Source organism: Garra rufa, chromosome 20 (genome assembly GCF_049309525.1).
Source record: "Garra rufa chromosome 20, GarRuf1.0, whole genome shotgun sequence".
NCBI classification, from domain to species: Eukaryota; Metazoa; Chordata; class Actinopteri; order Cypriniformes; family Cyprinidae; genus Garra; species Garra rufa.
Genome location: NC_133380.1, coordinates 41208648 through 41218916, shown reverse-complemented (window position 1 = coordinate 41218916; position 10269 = coordinate 41208648). Strand labels below are relative to the sequence as shown.

General features: G+C 35.9%; 1 protein-coding gene across 1 annotated transcript in view; it reads left to right on the top strand.

Annotated features, from left to right (window-relative positions):
• Positions 1-2546: 2546 nt before the first annotated feature.
• Positions 2547-10269, top strand: part of LOC141293552 (bis(5'-adenosyl)-triphosphatase) — a 327189-nt gene continuing 319466 nt past the window's right edge. The window contains exon 1 of the mRNA XM_073825574.1: positions 2547-2607. The gene's annotated coding sequence lies outside the window, so the exon portion shown is untranslated. The remainder of the gene's footprint in view (positions 2608-10269) is intronic.

Genomic DNA, 10269 nt, shown 5'->3' with positions numbered 1-10269 from the left:
ATAATGGGAAACATAGTACTTAATGAAACGTATAGGGAAAATGATTCCATCCAACACAAAAGCACGCAGGAGAGGGTTAAGGGTCACTCGTACTTAATCATAATCACTTTGTCCTTCAGAAATGTATGCCGTCGAGTGCTGCAGCTGCCAACGTTTTACTTTGTTATTTGCTTTATATAGTGTTCTCCATGTTACCTATATAATAATTAATGGCTCATTAGAAGGCACAAAACACATTTTACAGTTGTCTCTCTCTTTTTTTTTCTGCACAAGGACAGCATTTCTCATCCCTGTCATGTTGCATTTGGATGGCTCTTGTGTTGCTGAGAGCTAAGAAAACATTAAGGTAGTCAACTCGTAAATATTTGATTTGCCCAGCGCAGGAGATGAATGTAATTTTAATTGTTTAAGAAGCGGTGTTCCGCCTACATTCAAAAATTATAACGTTTAAAAATAACCAGTGTTGAGGGTCTGGCATGTGTAATTCATGAGGATGCTCGATTGGACAATGGGGGTAATTATTGTGCGTGGAAAACAAAACGGCTCTAATTTACCATATAATCAGACGAGCAAAGCTATGAGAAACTAGCTGTCGTGCTTAAAAAGTGATGTGATGTTTCAGCATTTGTCAAAGACTGTAGGTTTACTTCTCTTTTTAAATCTCTTTTTAAGGTGAAGGCAGCTGTAGGCCTACATGGGTTTATTGTTGGCTCTACAGTCTTCCTAAAACAAAAGGACTATGTTTTTAATGAAAATGAGTTGTGTTTGCTTTTGCAAAACTCTCCACTAAGATGCTAAGACATGTTTAGAGTCTGCCACCAAGTCTCTGTTCTATTGTTATATTCAGATATGGCATTTATAAATACTGTAGTTGGAGTTACAGCTTAGAGCAACACACGATAGCAGTGTTTTGTTTCCGAATGGATCAGAGTTAAATAAATCTGTTGAGTGAATAATTCAATGACTCAAACATAAACTCCACTCCGGACTCCAAACAAATGCTTATACATCTCTCATTATGCTGTATTATCACCTAATATTGGATTCAATCTTTTTGTCAACTTGTTTTCTTTCATTTAGGACTGGTTTTGTGACTCTATTTGCATCTGATTAATCGTAGGCCTCATTTAACTGAGAGTATGTACCTTGTTTTTGAGTGAAAAAAAAAAAAAAAAAAAAAATATATATATATATATATATATATATATATATATATGTATATGGATATGTATGTATGAATAGTTTTCACAATATTAAACAAAAAATTATACAAAATTGTAAATGTACAAAAGTTTATTACACTAGTGTGTTTTAAAGTTTGATCAGGAAGATTGCTTTTAAATGCTTTTATTTTGTACAAAATTGCAAAAAGTCGCACTTGTGGTGTTTCTAGTCAAATGACCGGACTCCAAACCGAAATATAACAGTTTGATTTGTTGTTCCATGAAATAGTATAATGTAAATAATCTTAATTTGTTCTTTCTTGTATGTCACGATGGCCAGATTTAACAGGGAACCGCATAAGTGTTAAATGTGCCCCTTTTGGGAAAATAACGTTGTGCAATTTGGTACAAAATAAAAGCATTTAAAAGCAAACTTTCTGATTAAACATTAAAACACACTAGTGTGATAAACAGTGCAAATTTTCATAATTTGTATTTCATATTATGAAAATTATTCATAAATGCTTTTTTCACTCAAAAAACAAGGCACCTACTCTCAGATAAATGAGGCCTACGATTAGTCAGATGCAAATAGAAACACAAAACCAGTCCTAAATGAAAGAAAACAAGTTGACCAAAAATCAAATCCAATATTAGGTGATAATATAGCATTATGAGAGATTTATAAGCATTAGTTTGGAGTCCAGTCATTTTTGACCAGGAACACCACTAGTATCAATAATAAAACCCACAAAAAACAACGAAAAATGTAAAAAAAAAAAAAAATGAGAAGTACCCTGTGTGAACAAAAGTCAGGAAGTTTGAGTCCAATGCGATAACGTTAATTAGTATTTTCAGGAAAAAATAAACTCTTTTCCAGGTCAATTTGACGATGGAATTAATTGGTGGCCACAATTTAACAATTCGTTCCCTCGTTTTTGATAAATGTGCCCACGTCGTACAATTTCAGTTGATTTGTCACACATTTAAATTGCACAAAGAATCACGGGAGCAAAGTGTCCATCAGTAGCAGCTTTAAAATGCTCGATTCAGAAGGGCCCTTTAAAGTTGCCAGTTTTGAGCGCTTCGGTTTGGAACGACCCTTCAATATTGGTGGCCATGATTGTTCTCACTCTGAAGTGCCCTTCGGGGGCGGATTCATCCCGTTTGGAACACACTGATACTTGCTGTTTCAAAACTCACTTTTAGCCAGAAAACATTTGAGGTAAAGCAACATCACCCCTCCGAGTCTCCTTGCTGTCTCACTTAGCAGCGACTAATCTGAAGCATGGTTCTAATGACGCCTTCATAATGAACACAGTTGTCCAGGTTTACTAGTGATGACAGTGTTGTTTAATGTTTCTCTTTCTGTGTGTGTGTTTCAGGCTCTCTTCTCTCATTAATTACACAAGCTGGGCGCTAAGGGAAAGTTCACAGACTGAAGGTAAGAGTATTTACTGCATCGCTTTGACAATGAAATCAGCCAGGTTCATTGATTTTTCGTCTCTCCCACACTGTTTTTTTATTTGGTGGACTTGTGAGCAAGTTGATTACAGATAAAACAAGTGGGAGAACTGGTGGCGCACTCTAGAAAATGGTTTGTTAGAGGTGAGGAGCAGTAAATGAGCCCAGCAGATGTTTGTGGTTGTAGCACGCTCTGCTCATTTAGACTCGAGCCATGCTAGCTCTTCAGAGAGCTGCACATGTGACATTAGTCCCAATAGACTCCAGAGATAAGGTAACACGATCATGTGACGCTTCTTTCTGTTGCATTGTGTTTTACTGTGAAAACACTGGCTGCACTGCATTTTTCCCTCCTTGTTTTTTGAGCACCTTTAAATAAAAGTAGGGCAAATTGTGTCTGTAGGCCCTTTGGGGTGCAGGAAAAGGTCCTTTTCTTTCTTCAAACATTTCTACAGTTTCCCTTAAACTAAACTAAATAAATGAAACACATTTTTAAAGATTTTAATTTGTATGTCTGTAGTGCTTTGAGTTCTCAGGGCTTGCCTGAACTATTGTTTTTTGGTACTCGATAATTCTAGACTGTTTTTGTTAATAATCATTGTTTTATTTTTTGCACATATTGCACACAGCTTCTAAGGATGTGTTTACACAACACCATTTTCAACTGAAAACTGAAAACTTTTTCTACGTTTTGGCTATTCATTTACATGACAAAGGCATTCTGGGAGCCTGAAAACACAAACTTTTGAAAACAGGTTTCATATAGTGCAAGTTTTTGGAAACAATACTGTTACTGTCTCTGTATAAAAAAACACAAATTTGTGAAAACTGTGATGCATATTACATTTTCAATCTAAAGGCGCAGACAGGTTGGTGAGATCATCTTCTACTGGACTTTCATGGATAATACAAAAGTTTTTAGTCGTTTCTGCGGATCCATGTGAACTGGGACAATGTTAACAGCATTATTGACTGAACATAAACCTTGTCAAAAAAGCAAAAACCTTGTTGCATACATCATTCTGGACATCATTGTTGCATAAACATACCCTAAATAAAACATACCCAGCTTTGTTTTAGTTTTCACAGTTCTGGTGTGATTCTCCACACTGTAAAAAACAAAATCTGTTAAAATTGCATTAAAAATGGCAGCTGTGTTTTTTCTACCGTAAAAAATACGGTAGCGACTTTTTTTTTATGGTTTTAGCTTAAATTTACATTTAAATACTGTAACTTCATTAACCCCTTAGCATTCCTGTCAAACATAACTCAATGCAAAACGTTCCGCGGGTGGAGTATAATAATATACAACCTGTTGAAGTGAACCAAAGCCCATCTGAAATAATGCAATACATTTTTTTACCATCATTGAATGTAACATACAACTAGTGCTTAATTAGTAAATGAATAATTGCCAGATCCAAAACAGCAGTTAAAAGGTGCTGTGACTGACTCTAACAATACAGCTTAAATTTTCCCAGAACATTCAGTGATGCCACAACTACTTGTATAAGAGCGTTGTTTACAAGTTTCTGCTTGAACTTTACTACAGTCTAGGGCACAGGTTTTCAAACCCTGGGTCAAAAAGAGGTCGCAGGATGAAGCAAAATGTAGCCTATACCGATGTAAGTTACATTTAAAAAATAAAATGTGTTGTCATATAAATGAAATACAATCATAGTCTATATTTGAAAGGTATAAATATGCGAAATATATCCGACAGATAAATAAACAGATTTAAACAGATGTGAGCTTTAAACAAGTTCACGGAAAGGAAACGGAAAGCCGAGATGACAGAACGTGCATCCTGTTTGTTTGCTTTATTTTACAAAAGCACAAATGTTGTGTTTTTTTTTTTTTAAAGATTTATTTTTTGGCCTTTTGCCTTTATTATGATAGGAAAGATCAGATAGGACAGGAAGCGAAGTGGGAGAGAGATTAGGGGAGGGATCGGGAAAGGTCCTCGAGTCGGGACTCGAACCCGGGACGCCCGGAGCGCACCAGCGCTATATGTCGGCGCGCTAACCACACGCCTATCTGCGCCGACACAAATGTTGTGTTTTTAATGTGAGCGTGCAAGTTAAATAGTCTGTAGCCTATATAACTGGTCCACACTGCTGTTATGCCAAGCACATTTTTGCTCATGTGAAGGATGATTTTTTTCTGTCGATATACGAAGGTCTGTGAAGTACAAAGCCTAGTATACATTATAAATAATATGATTCAAATACATTGCGAATATGAAAACATTTGAATTTGTGCCCATTTGTGTTTCGCTTTGTTTTGGTTTCTTCACTTTAGGCTATATATGTTTTCATTCTTGTTCTGTTTTGAATACAGTTACATTTAAATGATTAGTTTCCTTATAGGCCTAGTGTTTATAATGTTTATACATATTTATAATATTTCATTTGATTTGGTATCATTTCTGGTCCTCTTATTACACTCTCTCTAAACAAATATGTTTTGCAAGCACTGCACGTTTGGAGAAAGCGGAAAGGACAAAGCACCAATCAATGAGAGCGATTTTGAACTTAAGAAAGCTGATTAGTCAAATATAAGTTGAGGACCAATACATAACCTCAAAATATACCTACATGAACCAGCGCTTGCTCTGTCTCGTATGCACGCACGCACTGTCACGATCTAATGCGCTTGTGAATGCCGGATCTTTAAAAACAAACACAGGAACACAAAAATACAAAATTGTACATTTTCTGGAACAGGATCCGGCTCAAATTAAGCACTGCATACAACCCTAATGTACAAAACTGATAAGAAAAAAACTAAGAAGAAAGCGTTATTTCAACAAAAAACCTTCAAATTTGAAATGTAACACAGAATGACAATTAACGGTTATTTACCGTAAATTTTACGTTCTTTTCCACTTCTGAAAACAGTATACTATTGTAAAATTACATGCAATGTCCAATACAGTTTTCCAGCGTATATAGTAGGAGAACATAATGTTAACCATTTAACAGGATTTTGCTGTAGCTTTTTTACAGTCTTTTGCTGTTAAATTCACTATTCAGCTCCGGTATCACAATGTACTATTGACACTCTCTCTTTCTCTATATGGTTAACAGTTAAATAGTTATGATGGCCAAACAGTGTGAAACGACTAAAATACTGTAAAACTCCGAAATAGTCACAGGGCTGTTCAAATCCTAACCACTAAGTGCGTACAGTATGAGCAATAGCAAGCACTAATTAAACTCAGGCTTTTTTTAAATCAACTTGTCTTTGTGACATTTTAACTGAGGTGTTTAGTAGAGCTGTGAATGCATGTCAAAACAAATCTGCAAATAAAAAACACCCACTGATCTAGTCTGACCACCCCACGGCTGATACTTTTCTTAGTTTTACGGCATGTTCATTTTCTCTCAGTGGGAATATGCATCCCAGGCGACGGCTACCACCCCTGTGCCTTTCAGTTTGTATGAATTACTTTAATTTGCTCCTTTTCACAGTGAAGGTGAGGCCTTGGAAACTAGATTTAATGCTAGAGACTGTAGAATCAGAGCTAAACAGAAAGCCATTCACAGGAAGGGGACTAGTGCATGAGATTGAAAAATGTGCGGACTAATTTGAATGATTCAAATGTGCGCACCCATGAAATTAATAACAACAAAATGGCATGTTAGGACAAGCCAGCACTGCTCGCTTCAAGATCTGATTTCAGGTTTTGATGTTCTGTTGTAGCGCTTATTAATAGCCTGCTGACTCTAGAAGTGCAGTGATTGGGCGGCCAACAGATGATAAAATCTCACCTGGAAGACAATAAAACTGTCCAAAAAATCTCATAGACTTGCACTGAAGGAGGGAGCTGAGTCATTTCTAGAGACCAGAGTGTTATACCCTAACCCTAATTATTACATTTTTTTTTTTTTTTTGTAATTTACATATGACTACGGTGACTAAAGGTGCGTTATATAATGGGTATGGTGCAACTTAGTTGCTCACTATATATAGTGAGGTTAGTGATGGGCCACTGTATGTATGTATCACATGAATGTAATATGTTATTTGTATGAAACGGCAGATTATAATGTACTGTGTGTGTCCAATATGAATTTCCTTCGGGACAATAAAGTTTATCTTGATCTTGATCTTATAGAGACTGGGGTGTGTAATACCCTAAATAATTTTATGACAAAATTTAGTTTTTATTTAAACTGACATAAACATCTAGATAGATACTGTACTTATCTAGCACTTATTTCACATTTTGAATTGTCCATTAGTTCATCATTTCAAACTTTTACAAACCTTTCATATGCATAACTTGCTTCATTCACCGAAAGTGCTGATACTGTGTTATTGATGTTAATTCACTGCTTTATCTGACCATTTCAAATAAATATTTTTGAGTCTTTTTAAACTATTCATTAAAGAACTGGCTCCTGAGCGTTTTGTTTGTAAATTGGACTATGCTGATCATGTCTATACCATCTATATGTTTATTATTTGGCTTTCAGCTGGCGAGGACAGGATAACTCAATAGAGAGTTGTCTTTTTGTCTAATAAGATTCTATTCAGACTTTAAACTCACATTCACACATCTCTGTGGTGCTAGAGATTCAATGCCACAGGCAACATTGACACAAGCGCGATCGAAACAACACTGGGTTATCGCCCACCTGCATTCCTGTGACTCTTAAATCTTAAATGCATACAAAAATGTTTGTTGGAAGACATATTTACTGGAAAGAAACATGCGGTATGACGTGATCCATTACCGTTAACTTGCATTGTACTGTATACTGCTAAAATGTATAACCTGAATATGCTGTCAAATAGAATCAACACAATCCACTGTATAGAAACAAACAATCTGAATTTGATTTGACCTGACCCACAACAACAAAAAACAACAACAACAACAACAACAAAAACATGTACTGGAATAAGTCGAATAACCAAATGCTCAAATGCAAATACCACTGTGTGGTTACAGACGTCCTGAGGTGGCATGGTTCGTTTGACTGTACAATGGGGTTAAGATCAGTACAGTGATGCTGGGTTAAAAACAACCCAACTTGGGTTATTTGGCAACCCAGCACTGGGTAAACATTGGACAGAACACATGTTGGGTTATTTTGGCCCTGCTGCTTGGGTTAAATGTTTTTATCCAACATGCTGGGTTGTTTTATTTAACTCAACTATTGTTTACAAAAATATATATTACTGGCTTAAAGTGGGCTGGAAATGAAAAATCTCACAGAATTATAGAGGCAACATCAATAATTAAAAGATAAACATTTATTGTTAAGCAAGAACACCCATGGACAAAAATATAAGACAAATTTAATTTATTTGGGTGCATACAGCATAGTTTACAATATCACATACATTTAAACTTTCTTTACACGCATTTTAGAATAATAAATGGAACACTTAAAAGTAGCATTTTAATTTAAGTGTATTCAATCGTTCTCTGTTGTCACTTTTCACCAAAATAGTGCTAATTTTCATGCCTTTGTGTCTGCAAAATCTAAACTGGTGATATTCTGCTGTTTGCCGGGAACCTCAGATCGCCGCCTCGTGTTTCACTCGTATAAACAAACAGTACTGAGATTAGAGAATATATTTTCACATCAAATTATATTCAATTCAGTATTACAACAAATTAAATCAATTTATGTTATGCAAGTCAAAAGGTGTTTCCATCACGCCAAATGACTGATGCTGACGCAGCTGACTGACATCTCATGCTCATAGCACAATAAAAACTTTATCAATGAAATCAAATGTATACAAACCTTTATTTCGCTGAAGAAGTGCACCAAATAGGAGGCGCTGAAAATCGCTCTCTCCTGTAGAAGACACAAAACGCATGCGCTCCGACTGTAACTCAGCAGCTTGGTTCGTCGGAGACAGGCTCAACCCAGTGGTTTGGGTAGAAAAAAATAACCCAATTGGTAATAACCCAGCAGCTTAGTTACAGAAAAACTACCCATCACCTGGGTAAACGATATTAAAAATAACACAATAAAATGACCCAACAAGCTGAACCCGGCATTTGGTTTAAAAAAAATTAAATTAAATTAAGCATTTTTTAGTGCAGAGATTCATGGTTAATGTGATACACTCATGTCAAGTGAATTGTTTGTCAGTGCAAACAGATCATATGGACAAAATAATAAAGTACAGACACAAAGTGATGTAGCCACTGTTTCAGTTTATGTTTGTCAGAGTCTTGTGTAATTAAATATCATTGGTTTTAATTCGCCAACACTATAATTGGGGTTAGAGTATTAACTATTAATAACCAGGTGGCACAACACATGTTTAACTGGGATCCAAAACGTTTTAACCAAAATGTAAATATTTGGCAAATTTGTCAACCTACATTTAGGGTTTGGTCTTAAAACAGTGATGAACATTTCTATAGAGGACATCTCAGTCTGTTCTTGGATGGCAGCATCTCAAGTACTGATTGCTGAATGTGTTCTTCCTCACAGGGGAACTTATATCTGTTTTCTGTCTTGTTGGAGAGAATTATTTTTTTTTTATCATGAATGTCTGGAAAATTAATGGAAATAGCTGGATACCATTGCAGTTTCTTTAATTAGGGGTTAAAGCATGTAGCGAGAGTTCTCTGGAGAGCGAATATCAATAATTATCACAAAAAACCTCCGACTCACCATCACAAAGTAATGCCAAAACTTTCAAAAGAGGCAGGGCCGCTTTTAGTAATATGCCTATAACTTCTAAATGGTATGAGATATCTCCGCTAAACTCAGAACACTAATCTAAGAGCTTAATCTGAGGTCATAGGACAAAAATTACCGGAGCTTGGCCATTTAGTGGCGCTATAAGTGGGGGAAAAACATAACAGTGGCTATACCTACGCAGCCATTTGTTATATCAACATGAAAATGCTGTGCATGGTCTTGGTCCAAAGTGCCACAAGTGTCTAGAAGGACATTTGCGTGTCTCAAAAAAGCATGCCCGCCATTGGCTGATCATGTTTGAGCACCTAATATTTAAGGTTAATGGAGGCCGATTGGAATGAAACTTGGTGGGCCTATTTGACTCATGGCCCCAAAGGTCTGTGAGAAATTTTGAATAAATCGGCCATTGGGGGGCCATATTGTGTTTTTCGAGGTTGTAAACGATTGTGAGATGTGTAAAAAAAAAAAAAAAAAAAAAAAAAAAAAACTAGTTTGTAAAAAGTGTGTGTGTATATATATATATATATATATATATATATATATATATATATATATATATATATATATATTAGTGGTGGGCCGTTATCGGCGTTAACGTGCTGCGTTAACGTGAAACTCTTATCGCGCGATAAAAAAAATATCGCCGTTAATCTATTCTCAAATTTGGGTTGGGAGCTGGGTCTAAACTACGCAAGCTATGATGACTTTCACCTTGATAGTTTAACGCGGATGTATACCGAAGAGACTGTAGAATATGGTCGCGCGTTTAAGTCTCCTCCGCCAAAACACAGACGGGATCGCGTCGTCCTCCATTCATAAAAACCGAATCTACTATAGCGAAATGCCACGTAAATTCGTCGTTTTTTGGATTCATAAATCAAATGTTGGTCAATCACTTAATTCAAATCGCGATATGGACTAGTGTCTGTGAAAACTGGATTGCAAAAAGACCGTTTTAATAT